Raw genomic sequence first — 24,252 nt, 5'->3', positions numbered from 1 at the left:
AGGACTAAGGTCTGGTCAAGGGATAAAGCACCAGGTAGCCCTCTGAGGGGTCTGTTGTTCTGAAGTTGTGCTTTTTACCCTGAGAAATTCAAGGTTTCTGGTCAACCCTAACTCTGGGATAGACACCGAATCCTAAAGATATGAACACCTTAGATTGACTCCTTAGCTCAGCAGGACAAGGAAGATGAGATCCAAGGAGGTGAAGTGGCTTGTGGTGTCCCTGCACAGCCAGACAATGGCAGACCTGCAGCTAGGACCATGGTAGCCTGATGTTCATGGTGATGCATGTGTGGATCATAAAGAACACACTGGTCCTTGAGATTTTTCCAAGAAACCCTTCCGTTAGAAAATCAACCTTGAGTCCTAAAACAGTAAAGGGCCTCAGAAACCTTGAAATAAAGATCAGTTAAATTCAGGACCTTCTGAACTTATTTGATTATTCTGTCTTTTTTTTTTTTTGGCCCTGCCCCCCAACGTGGAACATGGAATTTCATTTTGAGAGGCACATCTAACAACACACATTGGAAATGCAATCCGTGTGGTCCTCGGCTGCTTAAAACACACCCAATTTTCCTGGGGTGGAGGTGCTGCCTTGTCTCCTTGGAGCCTTTGTGATTCAGGTCTGAACATACAGTCATGCTCTTCTGGTCAGTAAACATCTCAACCCTCTGGACTTTCTTTAATTGCCACCTCTTATGAAACTATAAGCTGGATCTAGCCAACAGGTATGAGACCCCTTGATACCCATGGCTGTCATTTCCTCCCTAAGATCGATGTTTTATGAACTTTACTTGGTATTTCCCATCATTCCAGACATGAAACCTACACTTCTGAGGAATGTAACCACATGCAGAAAAATTAATACACTAGAGATACTGCAACTCTAGGAAAGGAAGGAAGGAAACATTTATTTATTGAACATCTAATAAGTGATATGTGCCATGTGAGATGTTTTACATTGTTTTGCTCACTTGGTGTCTTTCCTTTGCCACAGTGTTTTCCAATCTAGACCGTCTTGGAAAGATGGTTTAATAATTCATGAAAACATACCCACAGGCTCAGAATTTTCCTTGCAGTGGGAGTGAAGTGCATGTAAAAAGGATGGGGTTGGACCCAGAAAATCTTTGATGTAGGAAAAGGTTTTGTGCAGTTGAGATACCATCTCCCCTTCCTACCTGGTCTCCATCCTCGCTGGCTTGTCCTGCTTCTTGGTTCCACTTAGTAGACTTATGCATAGAAAAGTACCAGGGAGTGAGTGTGGCATATTTATAATTTGAATAAAAACTAGATGGAGGGACTTCCCTGATGGTTCAAGGGCTAAGACTCTGCACTCCAAATGCAGGGGGTCCAGGTTCCATCCCTGGTCAGGGAACTTGATCCCACGTGCTGCGGCTAAGAGTTCGCATGCCACCATTAAGATTCGGTACAGCCAAATGAACAAAAAACTAGAAAGAGGGCAGTGCTTGAGGAAAGGGAGTGAATGATGGATGGTGACATTTCTGGCCTTGTGGGGAAGGCTGTTCTGCAGGAAGAACACAGGAACAATAATCCCTCCCAAGTCCCTCAGAGCACACTCTGTGGGCAGCTGTGTGCTCAGTCATCTGTAAGGTGGAAGCAGTGTGAAGATGCTGGTGTGGTGTTTTTGCATCTCACACCTTTACTGGCTCTAGCACAGGCTGGTTTAAAGCAGCTTTCAGGTGCCTGCAGGACATCTGCACACCCTAAAGCCCTTGTTGGAGACTGGTCCCTGGATGGCTTGCGCCACTGTTTCCTTTTTCTTCATCTTCCTCACTGGTCTATGTTCTCAGATTTCCCCAAAGTATAGAATGTAAAACTTGGGTGTAGCTGGAGAATAGTTTTTCTTGATTTTGCTCTGCTCTTCTCAGTTGCTTCAGCCATGTCTGACTCTTTGCAACCCCATGGACTGTAGCCACCCAGGCTCCTCTGTCCATGGATTTCTCCAGGCAAGAACGCAGAGTGGGTTGCCATTTCCTTCCCCAGGGGAATCTTCCCAACCCAGGGACTGAACCTGCATCTCCTGCATTTCCTGCACTGCAGGCAGATTCTTTCTGTGCTGGGCTACCAGGGAAGCCTGGGGATTAAAGAAAGTGTATGAAAAGGTCCCTCCCTGGAACAGTTGAACTGTGAGTAGCCCTGCTGGGTCAGGAAATGCAAGCAGATGGATGCACTATTGCTCTGGAAATCTGATTTGCCTGCATTAACAGAAGAAAAAACTTGAAAGTTTATATATGGATGAGATTTGGGATTTGCACCAAGCTCTGTTCACAGTTTTCCTGCTTGAAAAGCTGGATTCCTCTTGAAAAGTTGAAATTTCATTTCAAAAGGAGAGAGAGAGAAAGGGGGAGAGAGATTGAATCTTCCTGGCTATGTGATGCGAACCATCTGGTCAGTCAAGGTCAGGACTGGTCCCAGTGGAGGCCCCCAGGGCATTTTTGGAAGGGGTATTGGGGAATCACTCTAGCGTGCAGCTCTGTTCACATGGCCTGAGAGAGAAATTTCCCCAGACCGGTGCTGACCACTGTTTACTTCTCAGAGGGACTCTGGGCACCTTGCCCTCACCACTTCCTTCCCACGCTCTCCCTTGCTTTCTCTGCCAATCTATAAACACTACAGTATTAACACCTAAGTCTTCAGAGAAATGAATTCTCCTCATCTAAAAAAGTGTTATTCTAAACTATTGCCTATAGAACTGGCTGTGCATGAGTGCTAAGTCATTCAGTCGTGTCCAACTCTTTGCAACCCCATGGACCATAGCCCGCCAGTCTCTCCTGTCCATGGAATTCTCTAGGCAAGAATACTAGAGTGGGTTGCCATGCCATCCTCCAGGGGATCTTCCCGACCCAGGGATCAGACCCACATCTCTTAGGTCTCCTGCATTGGCAGGTGGATTCTTTACCACCTGCAACACCTGGGAAGCCCATAGAACTGGCTAGTTAGAATTTATCAGTTCAGTTCAGTTGCTTAGTTGTGTTCAACTCTGCGACCCCCTGGACGGCAGAAAGCCAGACTTACCTGTCCATCATCAACTCCCGGAGCCTGTTCAAACTCATGTCCATCAAGTTTGTGATGCCATCCAACCATCTCATCCTCTGCCTTCCCCTTCTCCTGCCCTCAATATTTCCCAGCATCAGGGTCTTTTCCAATGAATCAGTTCTTTGCATCAGGTGGCCAAAATATTGGAGTTTCAGCTTTAGCATCAGTCCTTCCAATGAATATGCAGGCCTGATTTCCTTTAGGACTGACTGGTTTGATCTCCTTAGAGTCCAATAGCTGTTCAGAACTAAATGGAAGAGTTTAGCATCATCTTATGTATTTTTTTTAGTTTCATGGCCACAAATGCCTGAACCACGAATTGAAAATATGCTATAAGGTGAAAGGATCGATGATCACAGCAGAGAGAGGTCTGGGGAAGATTTACCAGGATTCTGTTAATTCAGAGCTCGAGAGGTAATCTTCCAAGAAAGTAAGATGATGGTCCAAAAACCCCACAGCTGCCGAGGGCCAAAACCAGAAGAGCCTAGGTGTTTCTGACAGCTGGCTCCATCCTGTTTCTAGAACAACATGGTTCAAAAGACACTGAAGGAAAGTCTGTTATATCATAGTTTAGAATGGGAGGCTGAGGATGGATGCATTCAAATTATAGATATTTTTGAAAGAAAGATATAAAAAGTTTAATGTGATAGTAATAGGGAACCTATGAAGATTTCAGCCTGGTGGATTTATCTTCAGAATTCAACAGAGTGCTCCAACAGAAGCCCATTTCTCCAGGGACTACACATTCTCAGGGGCAGACCCTGCCATCTCGGGACTTGTGTGCAGCACAGGTCCTCAGAGTGAAGCTGCTGTAGCACTCCCTTGTCTGGGACACTCCAATGTCCAAATAAAAAAGTAAAGAAATGGGGACTTCCCTGGTGGTCCAGTGGCTGAGACTGCACTCCCAATGCAGAGGGCCCCGGTTTGATCCCTGATCAGGGAACTGGATTCTTCCTGCAGCAACTAAGATTTTGCATGCTGCAATGAAGATCATAGATCTTGTGAAGCTAAATAAACAACAAAAAATGCAAAATGATAAAAAAGAGAGGTAAAAAAATAGGCATAAGAAGAACAAACTACTATGTATAAAATAAATCAGCTGTAAAATTATGCAGTACAGCCTGGGAATAGAGCCAGTATTTTATAATAACTTTAAATGGAGTATAATCTAGAAAAATATTGTATCACTTTGCTATACACCTGAAACTAATGTAATATTTTAAATCAACTATACTAAGGAGATCCAACCAGTCCATTCTGAAGGAGATCAGCCCTGGGATTTCTTTGGAAGGAATGGTGCTAAAGCTGAAACTCCAGTACTTTGGCCACCTCATTCGAAGAGTTGACTCATTGGAAAAGACTCTGATGCTGAGAGGGATTGGGGACAGGAGGAGAAGGGGACGACAGAGGATGAGATGGCTGGATGGCATCACTGACTCGATGGACGTGAGTCTGAGTGAACTCCGGGAGTTGGTGATGGACAGGGAGGCCTGGCGTGCTGCGATTCATGGGGTCGCAGAGTCGGACACGACTGAGCAACTGATCTGATCTGATCTGATACTTCAATAAAATTTTTTTAAAAGGAATAGATGAAAAGAGAAATATATATGTTATTCTTTTAAGGTACTTTTTTCTAAAGTATTCTTTGATAAGCTTTGTTTCAGGACAGGAAATAAAAGAAGTTTGCATTTCCTTTCACTACAGCAGTGACCATACCAACCACAGTTTCTGTGGTCAAAACTACCGTTCTCTGATTTTTCTGATGCCCTATTTTCACTGCTATGAGTTAGCATCTATTAGCATTAACTATAGGAGAAGGCAATGGCACCCCACTCCAGTACTCTTGCCTGGAAAATCCCGTGGATGGAGGAGCCTGGTAGGCTGCAGGCCATGGGGTCACTAAGAGTCAGACACGACTGAGCGACTTCACTTTCACTTTTCACTTTCCTGCATCAGAGAAGGAAATGGCAACCCACTCCAGTGTTCTTGCCTGGAGAATCCCAGGGACGGCGGAGCCTGGTGGGCTGCTGTCTGTGGGGTCGCACAGAGTCGGACACTGAAGCGACTTAGCAGCAGCAGCAGCAACAGCATTAACTATTCTTCTCCTAAAAGGCGTTTACTATTTATTTAACATCCACAGCAATCAAGACAAAATTCAAAATAGATGCAGACAATACCCAGAGGATACTGGGACACAAAGACCAGAATCTTCATTTATTTATTTTTTGCTGAAGTAAAAGAATGATAACCCCTTCCCATCAGGTTTTTGATGTTGCTTTATGAAGACAGCGTGCCAAGCAAACGTAGCAACTGATAAGACCGTTTCAACAAAGGGGTCATTATCTTCAGACTTTTAAAGTAAATGTTCCAGTTTGGCATAATTTTATTCAGGTACCCTTTCAAGAGAGCCTGTGTTTATATTTTGTATTTTACCTGAGTAGAAAAACATCTCGTTTCTCGTACTTAGGAAGTGGTTTTAGCACTTGGAAAGACCTCAGTCACAGGGTGTGATAAGCAGGGCTGGCACAGCTGGAGGTTCTGACAATACCTGCCTGGGGCAACCCACTGTGAGGAGAAACCATCCAGAAATCACACACGTCAGTGGCTAGGGTTAAGCCGTTTGGGGATTTGCATCAATTTGCCCAAATGAATGACGAAAAACCAAAGAAATCACTCAGTCTAGTGTTTATACATCAAACGGTTTCTTATAAACCTTTGGTTGCAACTGTTTTTCACCTATTAAGACAAGTCTCAAAACTCCTGAAAGTTTAGCTAATTTACAGTTTATCACAGTACCATTTTTTTAAGGTGTTTTTTTTTTTTTTGATGTGGACCATTCTTTAAAGTTTTTTTTTTAATTAAATTTTTTTTCATTTTTGACTGTGCTGAGTCTTTGTTGCTGCACACGGGCTTTTTCTAGCTGCAGAGAGCAGGGGCTACTCTTGTTGCAGAACACGGACATCGCACTGTGGTGGCTTCTCTTGCTGCAGAGCTCGCGCTCTGGGCCTGTGGGCTCCAGCAGCTGTGGTGGACAGGCTCAGTTGCTTCTCGGCATGTGGAATCTTCCCGGACCAGGGCTCGAACCCCCTGTCCCTTGCATTGGCAGGTGGATTCTTGACCACTGGACCACCAGGGAAGTCTCATCTTTTAAAGTCTTTATTGAATTTGTTGCAATGCTGCTTCTGTTGTTTATGTTCTGATTTTCTGGCCCTGAGGCGTGTGGGATCCTAGCTCCCTAACCAATGATTGAACCCACTCTCCCCACACTGGAAGGTGACGTCCCAAACACTAGATCACCGTGGAAGTCCCACAACAGCATTTTTTTCCTGCTGTTCTCTTTGACTATTCTGCTTCCTTTGAGCCGTTTTCTGTATCTCAGCCTTTGGGATCAGCATCAGGCTTCTTTGGCACAAAGCTGCTGGGGACTTTGCATCCTCTTTTCCCTCTGCCTCTACTAAATCCCATGGATGCAGGAGCCTGGTGGGCTACAGTCCATGGGGTCGCAAAGAGTCGGGCATGACTGAGCACAGCACAGCAGTGCTTTAGTAGCTCTGGGGTCATCCTGCACCCCCTCTATGTGGCCAAATTTCAGTTATCACGAGACAGTTGCATTTGAATATCTGAATGATGTATCAAAGTGAATTTTCCAGTGAGAGACTGTTCGACACACACACACACACTCTCTACTCTCTGACTGTTCCCTCCCTTGTTTCCTTGGCTGCTCCATACTCAGCCCTTGTGGGGTTCCATAGGGCTCTGCCCAAGGTTGGTTCTCTCTTCCTGAAACACCTCACTTATTCCCAAGGATTTGAATTACCACGCGTCTATGTGTTAATGACTCAAATTTGCCAGATTTTTCTATTAAGTCTGTGAATCTAACTGCTTACTTGACATCTTGACCCAGAAAACTTTCAGACAACGTAACCATCATCACAAAAATGGAACACATTCACACCTTCTGTTCCCATCCTGCACTTAGGTATGTGCTTTATCCAAGATGCACAGCCATCCTCCAAGATGCTGGCCAACATCCAGGACACCCGTTTACTTCTCCCTCCTTTCCCCTGTCTCCCTCCAACAAGTTCTCAGCATCCTAGACACGAATCGTAGGCGTTCATCTGAGACATCTTTGCAAAGGGAACAATTCAGTCTTCCCGTGGCTCCTAAGAAAATATCCCGAGATGATGTGGCTGACAAGGTCATCTGTGTCCTCACTTCTCTGCTTGCCTCCCCTGCGTCCTTGTCCTCCCTGCTCGCCACACTCCAACCACACTCACCTTGCCCAACCCCATGTCAGACACACATGAGATGCTCAGTCCAGCTCACTGGGTTAACTCTCACCTCACACCTACCTAACTCTTCTCTCCTCCGAGGTCGCCTAGGGTCCTTCCTGTTTCTTTTTACTTGTGTGTGTGTTAAGTTGCTTCAGTCACTTTGTGAACCCATGGACTGTAGCCTGCCAGGCTCCTCTGTCCATGGGATTCTCCAGGCAAGAACACTGGAGTGGGTTGCTATGCCTTCCTCCAGGGGATCTTCCTGACACAAGTATCAAACCTGTGTCCCTTGCATCTCCTGCATTGGCAGGTGGGTTCTTTACCATGAGTGTGGCCTGGGAAGTCCCTTTCTTTTTACTTGGTTCTTTTTATTGTATATTTTTGTATGGCAATATATTTTTAAAATTAATTCTTTGTACATGTTTGTTTGTTTGGCTGCATTGGGTCTTAGTTGTGTCGTGTGAGATATTTCACTGTGGTTCTCAGACTGTCTTTGGTTTTGTGTAAGGGTAATTGCCCCTTGGCATGTGGGATCTTTGTTCCTGGATCAGGGATTGAACCCATGTCCTCTGCATTGCAAGGCAGATTCTTAATCACTGGACCCCCAGGGAAGTCCCTTGGCAATGTATTTTTAAATAAAAGTTATAGCTGTGCATGGTTTAAGAGCTGAATTGTTTTCACGGTTTTTAACTCCCAAATCCCAGTTCCCTGAACTTCCCCCTCCATTTTCTGCTCCCTAAGGCATCTACTTTCAGCAGTTTTAATTGATTCTTTTGGTAACATTCACTTCATCACTAAATAACATCAGTTCAGTTCAGTTCAGTTCAGTCAGTCAGTCGTGTCTGACTCTTTGCGACCCCATTGACTGCAGCACGCCAGGCCTCCCTGTCCATCACCTGGAGTTTACTCAAACTCATGGCCATGGAGTCGGTGAGGCCATCCAACCATCTCATCCTCTGTCGTCCCCTTCTCCTCCCGCCTTTAATCTTTCCCAACAGCAGGATCTTTGCAAATGAGTCAGTTCTTCGCATCAGGTGGCCAAAGTATTGGAGTTTCAGCTTCAGCATCAGTCCTTCCAATGAATATTCAGGACTGATTTCCTTTAGGACTAACTGGTTGGATCTCCTTGCAGTCCAAGGGACTAGCAAGAATCTTCTCCAACATTACAGTTCAAAAACATCAATTCTTGGGCGCTCAGCTTTCCTTATAGTCCAACTCTCACATCCATACATGACTACTGGAAAAACCATAGCCTTGACTAGATGGACCTTTGTTGGCAAAGTAATGTCTCTGCTTTTTAATATGCTGTCTAGGTTGGTCATAACTTTTCTTCCAAGGAGCATGCGTGTTCTAATTTCATGGCTGCAGTCACCATCTGCAGTGATTTTGGAGCCCCCCAAAATAAAGCCTGTCACTGTTTCCACTGTTTCCTCATCTATTTGCCATAAAGTGATGGGACCAGATGCCATGATCTTACTTTTCTGAATGTTGAGTTTTAAACCAACTTTTTCCTCTAACATACTTACTTACTAAATAACATATTAACTACTTAATTTTCCTGTTTAGGTGTCATCTATTGATTTCTCCATATGAAAGATGAGGATTTAATTCTCCTCCCAAACAAACCTTTGTGATATCCTTGGACACTTTCTAATTCCCTATTCTTCCAACATGAGTTATAATTTCAGTTAGGTTACCCTGTGTGGTGTTTGCATTATTATTATGTTACTATTTAAAGTTGAGCCAAATGGTTGTGGATGAACAATGTTGCCTGCTGTATCAGTGAAAAAGGATGTTGCTGCCATCAAGCCAGCAGCCACTGTAGCTGCCGGACTGTGTGTACCCTGAGGGGATTCAGGATGGAGAAAGTAGGAAACTGGCCCTAGACAGCTAAGGTTCATGTCAAAGGAATGAATTCAGTGAGCCCAGACTCTTGTATTTTCCCATATATGCAAAGTGTCAAATTCATTAACTTAAGATATCCGGTTTTCTTTAACTAACAGTCATCTTTGGATGTTCTGACTAACTGGTTTTTGTTACAATCCCCCCTATAGGTCCTGGCTCCTCCCTGAAATCTTCAGAGCAGTCCCTCAGAGATACCTGAGAGGCTGCCTTCTGGGCTTAAGTCCGCAGTATGTCTGCTGAATAAAACATAGTTCTCAACTTCTATTGTTGTGCATTTTTCAGTCAACATAGTAAACTAGGTTTTTCCTCACTAGGGTTAACTATTGCCTTTATAGAGGGCAGGCAGGAGGCTAACTGCTTATGTATTTATCACTAATTATCCACCTCTCACTTCCACGTGTGTTAGTGTTGCTCAATAAAATCAATCCTGGGTATCCTAATATTTTTTCTTCTTGAAAAAGCTTTTCCAGGAAACTTCTGACCTAAATTTGTTCTCGATTTGTGCCAATTTGGGTTCTTCAGGAAGCAGACACCAAGATGGTATTTGAAGGGCAAAGAGATTTATTAGGACAAATGCCTGGGCGAGGGGAACATAAAGGGGCAGGAGGAGGCAGGGAGAGCCTTCAGACGGGGATGCAGTTCTGACACCTGGGAAGGGAGAGGAGGAAGGAAGGAAGGTGTGGTAGGAAGAATCTCAGACTGCACTGTGGCTCCTGGAAACCTCAGGGTGGCAGCCGGAGTCTCCTTAGAAGAATGCTATGTCCGGCAGAAGAGACCAGCTGTAGGAACCCTGCAATTGCAGGAAGGGGGACACCTTCCAGGGCCTGAGAGTGGGCTCTTGTCTAACACTTGGAAGTGAATTCATCGAGGAGACACATGAGCTGACAAAACAAAGATTTTATTGTGAAGGGGCACCCAGGCGGAGAGCAGCAGGTTAAGGGAAACCAGGAGGGCTGCTCTGCCACGTGGCTCACAGTGTCAGGGTTTATGGTGATGGGGTTAGTTTCTGGGTTGTCTCTGGCCCATCATCTTGTTTGGCCCAAGTCGGTCTGACTTAGGGTTCTTCTTGGTGGCACTGGCATCTCCCAGCTGAGATGGATTCTCATGTGAAGGATTCTGGGAGGTTGGTAGGACATACTGTGGGCTGGTGCCTCCTCCCTCCTTTTGGCCCCTCCCAAATTCTCCCCGTTAGTTTTCAGCAGCAGCACCATCTTCCTTATCAGGACCTCCTGCTGTGAGACAACTCATCCAAGTGGTTATCATCATGTCTGGCCAAGGCAGGCTGTTTCGCTCAATGGTCCCCTAACACTGCCATGCTGAGGCATTGTCTGGGAGCCGCCAGCTGGAAGCTGTCACTGACTGCTTCCCTTCTGCAAGTTATCGCCTGAAGGAAGGGCTGAACAGCCATCCCACATCTTTACAGGCTGGAATGGCTCCTGGTTTTCTGCTCCAAAGGGCCACAAAATGAGGCTGGAGACCTTGAGAACTTTCACCATCTCATGGTTTCCATCTCATTTCTTAGCTGTTTGCTTCTTCATCTGAGTTCTTTCTCTGTAGCTTCCTGAGGAAGAGTCCATGAGTTTTTGAAAGCTTGCATCTCTGAAAATGTCTTTATTCTACAGGGAAGGAAAATTTGCCACCTCAAAATGTCTCCTTGGCATGCAAATTATTTTGAGCTGAAAGCAATCGAGGCCCCAAAGACACAGAAAGTCACTTTCCCCTTTCCCCTTACCTGCCTAAAGAATTTAGATAAAGGGCCTTTTTCCAGAATAGGTCTATTACTGGAGATGTTTGCAAAGATTACAGGCCAGGTGTGGTTGGGGAAATTTGGCAGGGCCCAGAAATCGGAGTCCACTCTGTGTCCCATTGTCTCTGCTGACCCAGCAAACATTTGTCTGCCAAACATTTGTTTTCTCATCTTCATGTCGATTGCTCCCTCCCCTTTAAAGTCCAAAACCACTACCCCAACATCCTCTTTTGGTTTCAGCTGAACATGCTCTTTAAGATGAGAGCTTTGGCCATTTTGGCAAATTACTCAGTTTTCCTGAGTCTTTCCTATGTGTGTTGTTGCTGTTTAGTAGTTAAGTCATGTCCGACTCTTTTGTGACCCCATGAACCTCCAGGCTTCTCTGTTCATGGGATTTCACAGGCAAGAATACTAGAGTGGTTTGCCGTTTCCTTCTCCAGGGGATCTTCCAACCCAGGGACTGAACCCTTGTCTATTGCATTGGTGGGCAGATTCTTTACCACTGAGCCACCAGAGCAGCCCCTCTCCTGTGTATGCGTGTTATTAAACTCTTGTTTGATATGTAGAGGGACAGAGGAAATTTCTCCCTCCAGAAGAACTCTCATACTTAACAAACAGCTGTGCGTAGGTATCTAGATAAGAAATAACTTCCCTTCAAAACTCTGCAGGCATTTTGTTCTGTTTTCTCCTACCTTCTAGTATTGCTCTTAACAACTTTAAAGTCATTCCAGTTCTTGACCCTTAGCTCCAGTGTTCTGAAACACAGTGGTAATGTGTCTCAGCACATTTTTCAGGCATCCTGGGGTTCTTAATTTGGAAACTCATTTTGAGACTTGGGGAAATTTATATGCATAATTTCCTTAGTGTTATATTCTCATTTATTTTCTCAGCTTTTTTCTTCAACTCTTAATCAGCACCTATAAATTTCTTATGATTTTTTCCTCTTATTTTTCCTTTTTAATTTCTGGGACATTTTCTCAATTTTAACTTCAAAACCTTTCAGAAATTAACATTTTTTCTCCTATTATATATTAAGTTTAAACACAACATTTGTCTCAGGAAAACTTCTTTTAAAACATTGTTCTTATTTTATGGATAGAATATCTTCTCTTATTTTGTTCTGAAGAAATTCACAAAGTTTTGTTTTTTTTTAAGCTTTCTTTCCTTCCTTTTTATACATTTTTATTCTTGCTTAGTTTGCTTTGACTTCTGTTTTTCTTACTACAAGGCTTTTTCTGATGCCTGCTGATCCTTGGCTGTTCACTCATATTTAATGGTTGGATGCTCGAAGCTGACTGACAGTGGTGGGCATACGGGCATGGTTTTTAACTGAGATTCCTCAGAATCTCACATGGAAAATGGGGATACTTATGGTGTTATCTCATAGGGCTGCTGTTAGATAACATGGGTCAAGAGTGTATCATGGCCCCAGCATGGAGATAGTACCAGATAACACTAACTGAAGAAAAGGAACAGGTAGCCTCCTGGACATAACTGCCCCCCACCCCCCAAGGGAAAGCAGCTGGAGATTCATTCCTTGTGGACTGATACTCCAAGATGAGAACAGCAGGACACTCTAGAGAGGAGGATGGGCCCTGCCCAGATAGAGGAGACCACGCATTTCTCATTCTTGAAGTCAGGAGACCTAGCCAACTGCACATGTACAGAAAGTATCCTTGGAGGTCAAAAGGGAGTGATGTCAACCTACCCATAGGCCTCTTCGCCTGAATCCATCTTGGCTGAGAGATGAACACGTAGCTATAGGAGGATCCTGAGTTATACAAAATACAGACTCTGAAACAGGCAAATCAAAATCATTGGTCAAGGAAACTTGGAAGAAATGCCCCTTAAAAGTGATTCAAACACCCATGAGGGTGTGACTCTCCCACTAAGTCTGCCCATGTGTCTACCAATAGGTACTGTACTCTTTTCCTCCTAATAAATACTTTACTTGTTTCACTACTTACTGTCTTGTGGGAATTCTTTTCTGCAAAGCTGGAGGGCCAAAGCCTTGTTGCTGACCTTTGCTCTAGGGGCTAGGATTCAGCACTCTCACGGTCATGACCTGACCTCAGTCTCTGGCCAAGAACAAAATCTCTGCTTGCTTCAAGTTACTGCAGGCCAAGGCCACCCGAGATCAATTTGAGTCTCGGCTGGACACTCTTGAATCTCTCTGTGACTTGGGAAGTTACTTAACTTCTCCATATATTGGTTTTATTTATCTGTACAATGGGACTATAATTTTGCTGCCTCAAAGAGTTATGAGGGTTCGATGAGGTAATGCATACAAAATGTTGGGAATATGGCTCGACCTCGATTACAGTTAGTGGTCAATATCCCAGACGGTGTCCCCTCACTGAATCACTCCTTCATGTCCTTGTTTGGGAATTTAAGGAGATGTGGTTGGAAAACTGATTCTGGTTCCTTCAGAGCAGAGACACATCTGGAATAAATGTTTTCGTTTAGTTAATAGAGCTCTGCTCTTCCAAACAGACACAAGCTAGACCGTTGCTGAAGGGTGTATTTAAAAAGAAATAAATTCATGGTCAGCATCGTCTAAACTTCAGGATAGAATCTAAACTCCAAACCCACATCAACTGCTTATTGGCCCTTAAGAAACCCACCAGACATGAGATCCCAACCTGGTTCACAGCTCGGGAGCATCGGAGGAAGATGGTGAGTGAGTGTTTACAAAGCTCCTGTGAGAAAAAAATGTCTGGTCAGATTCTTTAGAATAACGACAACTGCAGAACTGAATCTAGATTGTTAGTTTTTTGAGGGCAAAGGGGTTGAGGTTGGGATGGCTTTGACCTTCCATTTTAAGGAAATCAGTGAGGAATGACCCTCTGAAGACTGGGAGCTAAGATCAGTGACGCAAGCAATGTTGTGTCTCTCGGTAACAAGGGTCTTTAGCATTTAAAGGCGTTCCCATGATGCCTTCCCCTCCCACACCATTTCCTCCTGGGCCCCTGGAATAGAAGACACACATCTTAGCCCCTTCGCAGAGGAGAAACTGCCTCCTTGAAATTGGTCATTTTACTTGGAATTGGGATCTGCCACCTCAGAATTGGTGATTTTACTCTAGTTTAAACAGTTTCTCCGAGTAAGCAGTGGCTTCTATCTGAGAAAAAGCGAAGTCGAAGAAGTGTTAAAAATCATGATTTGACAAAGATACTCAGAAAGTTGATTGAATATTTAGCTCTTGTGTTTAAAAATAACCATGGCTGCTGCTTCTTTTTTTTCCTTTTGCCTGTGTCACGTGACATATAGGATCTTAATTCCCAGACAAGGGATCGAACCCTCACCCCCTGCATTGGAAGCATGGAGTCTTAATGACTGGACCACCATGAAAGGCCAAGCATGGCTTTTTAAAGGTCTCTTTGGTTAAATCTACAATAAAAGACATCATTCACTAGAACAGACTAAACACTAAATTGCTTGAAAATGTGCTTGTCATGGATGTTTGATTGTTTAGAAGTAGATTTTAAATACTTCATGCAAAAGTATTTCAAGGAAGTATGCCTTAATAAGTAAAGTAAGCACTTTTTCCTTTTGGTACACTGAAATAATTAATACATGCATTGTTATTCAGTGTATAGGAAGAGTGCTTTATTAAATGAGTGATAAATATTTTGGTTGAGAGGTTTCAAGACATAAGATGCAGAGGACTGGGTTGGAAGTTTGCGGTTAGTTGATGCAAACTATTATATATAGAATGGGTGGACAGTAAGGTCCTGCAGCATAGCACAGGGAACTATATTCAATATCCTGTGATAAGCCATAATGAAAGAGAATATGAAAAAGGATATATGTGTATAACTGAATCACTTTGCTGTACAGCAGAAATTAACACAACACTGTAAATCAACTCTACTGCCATAAAAAAAAAAAAAAAAGCCTGGACGGGTGGTTTTGTAAGAGTTCCCAGAAGGAGTGAAGACAGCAGGAAAGTTGCCAGCCTCCTCTCCTTCCCTGCGTACGAGCAGAATTGTGGACGCGATTGACCGAATGATGACAGTGAATGTTTCCCCTGAAATTACAGGAAATGTAATTTCAGTGCTTGTAGTTTTTTTTCCCCTATGACTTCTTGAAATTCCTTTATCTATTGCATTCCCACCCCCCCCCTTCTTGAGGCTGAACTTCTGATGGACTTTCTCTGTGTGGCTCTGGGTTGTGTCTGACATTCGAAAATATCCTTTCCTTCTGGGGGATGGGCTAGGCCACATGGCTCTAGGGTGGGGTCAGGGAGGGTGACTGAGCTGGACACAGAGGCTTCTATTAATAGTAATTCAGAATTTCCTATAAGAGATCTCCTCTTCTCTGGGGGCATATTTCATCTTTTCAGACTTACGACAGCATAGATTGCAGGTCCAGTCATCCATGACATAGGCAGCCTTTTAGTTATCATAGGTAATTTGTAGTCCAGGAGCTGACACTCTATTTAGTTTCCTTCAGTAAAAATGGCTCATTCTTTGTGTGCTTGCTTGTTTTTTGGTAGAGAGGGAGACTTATATTTGTTTAATGCTTTTTGCTTTTCTTGGCATGTTTGCTGATAGCAACATATCAGCTGTATATTGGAAGAACTGGCCTCTTACCAGTGAATGTCTGGGAGATTTGGTTGGCTGTTCAGAGCTTTTGCTTGTTCCTTCCTAGAGCATGCACAACGGTAACTCTAGGAGGACTACCAGGATGTTCAAAGGACTTTGCACATTGCAAAACGCTCCTTATGGAGAAGTGTTTATTCTGAACATAGCAGGTGCTTGAAAAATTATTGATTAAACCTATTATGCAAGCCTGCAGTAACCTACCCCATTCAGTATTTCTTATTAGAGAGTCACTTACAGTTTGACCAGGGCTCCAAGTTTCAATCGTTTATCTTCTGCTGAGCTGGACAGCCTGTGTTTATCCCTGGCTCTGTGACTCACCAACCCCGTTACCTAGGACAAGTCGCTGTCCGTAAGTGGTGAGTAGTAACAGATGGGTTCTTACTGTTGACAGAGTCCACTTGCTTGGTCATAGCTTGTTTAACTTCTGAAACAAGAGTTAAAAAAACCCCATTGAATTTACTGATGAGATGATATGACATATGGGATTTACTTTGAAATAACCCAGGGAATGGGGTGGGGGAAGTAAGGGAGGGTAGAGATGAAGTGAGATAGTCCATGAATTCAGAGCTGCTGAAGCTGAGTGATCAGTACCTGGCAATTCGTACTAAATAATTTTGAAATGTCTCATAATAAAAATGTCTCATAATAAAAAGTGAAAACAAACAAACAAAGAAGTTTACTTCAAAGGATTCAGGATTTAACAGTTTGGAGACCAGCTTCTGAAATACCATTTGGTATGTTAGCACTTTTTTTTTTTTTTTTCGTTTTTAAACAAAGGAAAAGCCCTTCAGGTACTTGAGCCAAGTGGGAAAAACTATTAGGCTGGAGATTCTCAAGAGTAGCTGTGGGCTGACTCAGCCCGGCTCCTGGGCCACAGTGAAGTTTTGTCTAGTGGACCGGGTATTCCCCTGTCCCAGGCCGGCTTCGGCTGACTCATACAGCAAATCAGAGTTTCACATCTAACTGTTCTGGGCATTGTTTATCAAGGTTGGAACCCAAAGGCCTGGCTGAAATGAGGAGAGGCTATTTCACACCTTCTTTAAAGGTCACAACTTTCCTCCAGAGAAGCCTATTTTCCATCTGGAAGCTTCTATCTGATGTCACCCAAGCTAGGAACTTAAAAGGGGACATTTCCTAGAAGTACACTAAGCTCTTTGGTGACATTCATTTTAGGGTTAAAAAATCAGCTGAAACCATAAGCTGACTTGTTTACTTACAGGAGAGAAACGCCTGGTGAACGGGGAGTTCATGGTAACCTCAGTGTTCAGACTGTCCTGACGGTGGACCAGCTATGTCACTGGGCCTCTGACTTCACAGGGCCATAGACCAGGACAGGCCACTGCCCTTGATCTTGACCCATTGATCAGACATGAATGGGTCAGGACCTCCTCTTCCATGGAGGCCAAAAGCGGGGTCAGAAACTTTGCTTGCTCGGTGCGCAGGCAGCTGCTGCCCTGGAGGACAGCTGAGAAGATTTCCCAAGTCAGTTTTCCTCTTGCTTTTCAGTCTGGAGCCTGAGCCTCGGGATGGGGTGGGGGTGGGACCACCTTCCTCAAGCTTTCCATGTGAGGGCCAGTCTGGTCTTGAGTCCGCTTCTCTCAGCCCAAGGAAGCAATGTCCACTCTACATAGAATTTAGATACAAATCAAGCCAAAGATAAAAATCAAGCCATTGACATAACTGTGTCCTGAGAATAGACGAGCCAATATTTGCCCATATTTAGAAAATAATTGTTTTTAATTGAAGTATAGTTGATTCACAGTATTGTTTCAAGTGTATAGCACAGCCATCCCATTACATATACATATGTGTGTGTGTATAACTGAACATGTATAACATATATATACATATACACATATATACACATGAACATGTATATTCCTTTTCAAATACTTTTTCCTTATAGGTTATTACATAATATAGAGTACAGTTTTCCCTGTGCTATACAGTAGGTTCTTGGTTATTTATCTGTTTTATGCATGGTAGTGTGTATATGATACTCTCAGTCTCCTGATTTATCCCTCCCTCCACCCCCCTTCACTTTCACTTTTCACTTTCATGCATTGGAAAAGGAAACAGCAACCCACTCCAATGTTCTTGCCTGGAGAATCCCAGGGACGGGGTAGCCTGGTGGGCTCCTGTGTCTGGGGTCACACAGAGTCAGACACAACTGAAATGACTTAGCAGCAGCAGCAGCAGTGGCCACCCCTCTTTCCCCTTTGGTAGCCATAAATTTGTTTTCTGTATCTGTGTGTCTGTTTATGTTTTTTACAATATATAGATTCATTTGTGTCATGTTTTTGATTCCACATATGTGATATCATATATTTGTCTTTCTCTTTCTGACTTACTTCACTAAGTATGGTAATCTCTAGGTCCATCCATGTGGTTGCAGATGGCATGATTTCATTCTTTTGTATGCTTGAGTAGTTTTCCAGGGTATATATATACACCACATGTTCTTTATCCATTCATCTGTTGATGGACACCCAGGATGCTTCCCTGTCCTGGCTATTGTAAACAGTGGCTGCAATGAACACTGGGGTGCGTGTATCTTTTTGAGTTATGCTTTTCATCTTTCCCAGATATATGCCCAGGAGTGGGATTGCAAGATCAAATGGTAGCTCTATTTTTAGTTTTTGAGGAAGCTCCATACCGTTCTCCACGGTTGACTTACATTTTTCATACCTTAAATAACTATGTGGTAACTGTGGCATCTCCATTTTACACAGAGGGAGAAGGGGCCATCCCAGATCATAGAGTGGGAGCGCAGCAAAGCTACAGCTCAAAGCGTTCTTTAGCTGAGCTCTTTCTATTTCACTGGAGCAGATGAGTAGCCCCAGGTTACAGCGGAGATTGTTCTAAAGGTGCGGAATTGTAGGAATTCCTAAGGGGTGGGATCACGTAGCATGGCCCTCATATCCCAGCATCCTCTGCAAACTCTTCTAATCTGCCCTGGATGGTAACTTTCTTCTCTTTCTCTCATCTCCTTAAAAATCTTCACAAGGCTCATCTCAAATGTCACCAACCTTCCCTGATCTTCCCAGTTATGATTAGTTCTATTCCACCCCCCCACCCCACTCCTCCACGATGCAGTTTTCTTAACCATTTTGTCTCAGTTTACTTTTTAAAAAAATATGTCTCACTTCCCTCCCTAGATTGCAAACAGCTTGAGGCAAAGGATACAGTTAAATAAATTTTAGTTTTTTATTAAAAATTATGACCTGTTAAACATGTAGAAAAGAATCAAATACACATGTTCTCATGAGGTTGAGATTATTAACCATCCTGGGGGTTGCTCTCTGATCACACATCCTTCCTTCCACTAGAGCCAACTGGAAACAATGTCGCACTGTTTGTATTCAGCAGCCGCTTGTTTTCAGAAAGTTGAAGATTCATTCATATTGGTGTTTGTGGCTGTAGGACATTGATTTCATTATGAATCTGGTGAGGTATAATATTCCGTTGTAAGAAAATACCATGATTGATCCATTCTCCCATCAATAAACAATTGGGTTGTTTCTCACTTTCTTGCTTTTTCAACAGTAATACCAGGAACATTCTTTTCATGTCCTTTGGTGTACATGTGAAAGAGATTCTCTGGGCTTCAATTGCATGTGTGTGTATGTAGTTTAAAAATCCTCCTGTACTCTGAGGTTGTAAGAATATTTTTTAAAGCTCACTGCTTTTCCTCTAACATTTAGGTTTATAATCTAACCTGTAATTCATTTTGGGTATGGTATACAGTAGGAATCCATTTTCTCATTTTTTCCTCCTCGTAATACATAACTACCCCTTTTAATTAGTAGCCCTTTTTAATGAATAGTCCATTTCATACACATTTCTCTGCAGTGTCCCTGGTGGAAGATGCAGTATTTCTGATCCCTGGTGTGCACCAGTGCAGCTGCACAGATTTTTACCTCTCTTACCCTGGGTTGAAATGTAAGTGGAAATAGATGCATTGGCTTATATAGTATCTCATCTGTTTGAAAGTTATACCTTAGTCATCAAAGAGCTATGGAATCAGGGGCTTGCACTGATGCTTTGAAGGAAGAAAATGTTAGGCTTGGGGTTATCAGTCATCAATTCAAAGCAAAGTGTGGAAGACAGGGTTTCCTCAGCAGCATTAAACAAATCCTGCGTGCATGTTAAGTTGTTTCGGTCATGTCTGACTGTCATCCTATGGACTGTGGCCTGCCCGGCTCCTCTGTCCATGGGGTTCTCCAGACAAGCATACTAGAGTGGGTTGTCATTCCCTTTTCCAGGGAATCTTGCCAACCCAGGGATTGAACCCACGTCTCTTATGTCTCCTGAGTTGGCAGGCCAGTTCTTTACCACTGGCGCCACCTGGGAAGCCCCTAAACAAATCCTAGTTTCTCCTTTAGTTAGAGGGCAGATTGAGCTGAGTTCCGGCCTCAGGGACTGATCAGTTGATTAGCAGAGCTTTATGGAAGGTCGAATTCTTAGCCCTGGCAAGTCTCCTGCCAAAGTCAGGACTCTGATAGGAAAGAAGTAGAACCTTAAAGCTTGGGTTGGGGCAATCTGGGTATTTGTATTTATAAGCCACCGATATGCAAAACGGAGAAGGCAATGGCACCCCACTCCAGTTCTTTTGCCTGGAAAATCCCATGGACAGAGGAGCCTGGTAGGCTGCAGTCCATAGGGTGGCTAGAGTCGGACACGACTGAGCGACTTCACTTTCACTTTTCACTTTCATGCATTGGAGAAGGAAATGGCAACCCACTCGAGTGTTATTGCCTGGAGAATCCCAGGGACAGGGAAGCCTGGTGGGCTGCCACCTATGGGGTTGCACAGAGTCAGACACTGCTGAAGCGACTTAGCAGCAGCAGCAGCAGTAGATATGCAAAATCCCCTAGCCTTCTGTAGCCTGGGAAGTGGCCCACCCCTTCCCCCATTAAGAAAAAAGGGCTCTTTCTCTTTTATAAAAAACAGCACTCGCTCCCTTCCTGAGGACCATGCAGAAGCTTTAAATGAGGTGGAGGCTGGTGTGGTCAGGCTAATGCCTGTCTTTGTATGGCACCTGCTCTTCCCTCCCCTCCAGACCACCAGACGCACCCGAGGTTAAATCCCAGGCTGGCACATGCTAAGGCATGGGAAGGAATTTGTACCCTCAAATCACTCCAGGCCCTGGCTACTCAGTCCTGGCAGGAACAGGAAATCTACATCTGAGAGTAACTCTTGGTGGTTCAGGATCAAGCCGAATCCATGTGTGTCTGGATAAAGAGGGTATTTGTCAATATGGAGCGACTCCTGTTAATTAGGAGGGCCCAACCTGGCAAGAGCCCAAGAACGAGGAGTTGGCTGACTTGCTTTGCTCAGAGAAAGTGATGGGCCATGGTCAATGAAGCAGAGATGCTGAAACTGCCATGGCAACCGTGGAGGAAGGGATCAAAAGGCCCTGAGAGGTGGGCCTGCTGCAATGATTTGCTATTTAAGATGGAGAACTCACCAGCTGACACTGCTAACATTTAGGAGATCCTAAAGGATATCTATTTACTAAGATGATAAGAGACGTGCTGGCTACGGAAGCACTGACATTTCTGGGAGCTCAGTAGAGGTTGTCTTTTGTACATCAGGGACAATGGACACAGACATTGTTCCAGAATTGGGATCCCTAGTAGTCCAGGTGATGCCAGGTGGAAGCGCTGAACACCATCTCGGAAACCAGGTGGGTGTAATGACCAGAGCGGGCCACAGAATTTGAATAGCACTCTTGCCTGGAAAATCCCATGGACGGAGAGCCTGGTGGGCTCCAGTCCATGGGGTCTCGAAGAGTCGGACACGACTGAGCGACTTCACTTTCACTTTTTACTTTCATGCATTGGAGAAGGAAATGGCAACCCACTCCAGTGTTCTTGCCTGGAGAATCCCAGGGATGGGGGAGCCTGGTGGGCTGCCGTCTACAGGGTCACACAGAGTCGGACACGATTGAAGCGACTTAGCAGCAGCAGCAGCAGCATAGAGGTACATAGAGATGTTTACTAGAATGTATTGATCCTCAGACAAGAGAGATAGGCAGACTTGGAGGGTCTTAGTCAATGTCTAAATTCAAAGAACCTCAAAAACAGGTGAGCATAAGGCTGAGGTCAGTCACCACAATGGTAAGGTAGGGACCTTGCTCTTTTTCTGAATAGCTTTTAGATGTAAAACTCGATTGAAAGAGAGGCTGGCTTGCCATAAAGGACCCCAAAATATCATGGCAGTTGTGTAAAGAGGTGATTTTCCTGGTCTTTCTCCCAAAGGTTTACTTGGGTACCATATACTGAAGAAAGTCATGGAGCCACACCTTTTGAGGACTACTGGATGCAGGACAAGCGACCTGATACCTTCCCTCCTGAGTAGGGGCAGGTGGAGATTAGGTGGTAAATGCAGTCTTAGCAGATCCATCTCATAGTGGGTCTACTAAGGCACAGACTCACTCATTGGCAATTTCCTGAATTCCTGGATGTATGATGAGAATTAACATGCCTAGTAAAATTAAGGCTGACACCCTAGGCTTCCTAAAGGCAGGACCAACTCTGGTACAACAGATGCTCCAGAACTTCCTATGGGATTAGACTCCAGGTAGACTTCCTGTAGAACACATTCTTGCTAGTTTCTTTTCCTGCCACATCCTGCTTCCCTCACTTCCCTTCCCACCACCCCCCCAAACACTCTCAATACTTGCATCTGAATTCAGTTTTAGGTCTTGCTGTTAAGGGAACTCAATCTAAGACACGTACTATCTCAACTGTTTTCCCTTCATTTTATGCCTTTGCTGTTGTAAATCATAAAATGTTTTTCAAATATCCCATTAGAGTGTGCTTGGATCTTGACAAATATAATGAGTTTTTAAAAATGAATTGTTGGTGAATTTGATCATACACTTTTACTATCCCTTCTATGAGATAGATAAAATTTTCTCCTTTAATGTATTTAATGATAAAATATGTGACTTTCTATGTTAAACCATCTGGTTGCATTCCTGGCATGAATTCAGTGATGATTTTTTTTTTAAAGTATGTTCTTGGATTTATTTTGTACATATTTTGTATAAAATTTCTGTGACTGTGTTCAGGATTAATATTTTCTTTCTCATACTCTGATTCAATGATGAGGAGGTTATAATAATCTCATTGGATTCCTTGGGGACTTTTTCTGATTTTATATTCTCTTAAAGAATTAGTATATTCAATTGTTTGAATCCTTGAATAATTGGTAAAACTTGCTTCTAAACTTTTGGGGCCTGAATTTTCTTTGTGAGATGATACTCAATTATTGGTTAATTTTCTTTAAGGGTTCTATGACTATATATCTATTTTTGGCATTAATTTTTTTGTACTCAAGAAATAATTGATAAATGAATGAGTTACTTATCTTGGCATATGTTGAAGTCACTATGCTTAAAAAAGGAAGTTAATCTATCAACTAACAATAAACTGATGGGAATTCCCTAGCATTCTAGTGGTTAAGACCTCTCCTTCCAGTGTAGGGGGCACAGGTTTGATCCCTGGTTGTGGAGCTAAGATCCCACATGCCTCGTGGCCCAAAAAAACAAAAACATAAAATAGAAGTAGTATTGTAGCAAATTCAATAAAGACTTTAAAAATGGTCCACATCAAAAAAATTAAAACAAAATGAAAAGAAAAGAATAAAATATTTAACTATAAACTTAAGGAGGAAAGCTATTTACGTACTGAAAACTACAAAACATTGCTGAAAGAAATTAAAGATGTCAGTAAATAGAACACAATCCATATTCATGAATCAGAAGATTAAAGACTGTTAAGATGTCAGTGGTACCCAAATTGACCTACCTACTTAGTGTAATCCCTATCAAAACCCCAATGATGTTTTTTTTAAGAAATAGAAAAATCTATCCTAAAGTTTAAATGAAATTTCAAGAGAGAGTTTGGTGAATCCCCAAGGAGCCAAAGCAATCTTAAAAAAGAAGAGTAAGCTTGGAGGCCTCACACTTCCTGGTTTCAAAACTTACTGCAAAGCTGCAGTAAGCAGAACTATGATCCTGGCTTACAGACAGACCTATAGACCAGTGGGATGAAATAGAGAGCCCAGAAATAAACCTTTATACACATGGTCAAATTATTGTTGACATAGATGTCAAGATCATGGGGAAAGGAGAGTCTTTTCAACAAATACTGGGAAACTGAATATCTACACGCAAAGAATGAAGTTAGACCTTTACCTTATGAAAGTGAAGTGAAAGTGTTAGTTGCTCAGTTGTGTCCAACTCTTTGCAACCTCATGGACTGTAGCCCACCAGTCTCCTCTGTCCGTGGAATCTCCCAGGCAAGACTACTGGGGTAGGATAGCCATTCCCTTCTCCAGGGGATCTTTCAGGCCCAGGGGTTGAACCTGGGTTTCCAGCATTGCAGGCAGATTCTTTACCATCTGAACCACCAAGGAAGCCCCTTATCTTATATCACATACAAAAATTAGATAAAGTGTAAGAGCTCAAACTACCAAATTCTTTAAGGGTTCTATGACTACACAATATATCTATTTTTGGCATTAATTTTACCAAATTCTTAGACAAAACTATAGTGAAAAATCTTCATGGAATTGGATTTAGCAATAATTTCTTTGACATGACACCGAAAGCACAGGCAGCAAAGGAAAAAGAAAAGATAAATTGACTACTTCA

The 24,252-nt window shown here is 43.3% G+C and overlaps 1 long non-coding RNA gene across 1 annotated transcript; it reads left to right on the top strand.

Annotated features, from left to right (window-relative positions):
- The first annotated feature begins 15,579 nt into the window (after nt 1-15,579).
- Nucleotides 15,580-23,113, top strand: LOC147360942 (uncharacterized). Its single transcript, XR_015138770.1, has 4 exons — nt 15,580-15,943; nt 19,440-19,529; nt 21,185-21,276; nt 21,851-23,113. It is a non-coding gene; the product is annotated as an uncharacterized LOC147360942 (long non-coding RNA).
- The last annotated feature ends 1,139 nt before the right edge of the window (nt 23,114-24,252 follow it).

Source organism: Bos grunniens, chromosome 13, assembly GCF_055505025.1.
Source record: "Bos grunniens cultivar Pamir isolate PY7600 chromosome 13, Bosgru_T2T1.0, whole genome shotgun sequence".
Classification (NCBI taxonomy): domain Eukaryota; kingdom Metazoa; phylum Chordata; class Mammalia; order Artiodactyla; family Bovidae; genus Bos; species Bos grunniens.
This window is presented reverse-complemented; position numbering and strand designations above follow the sequence as displayed.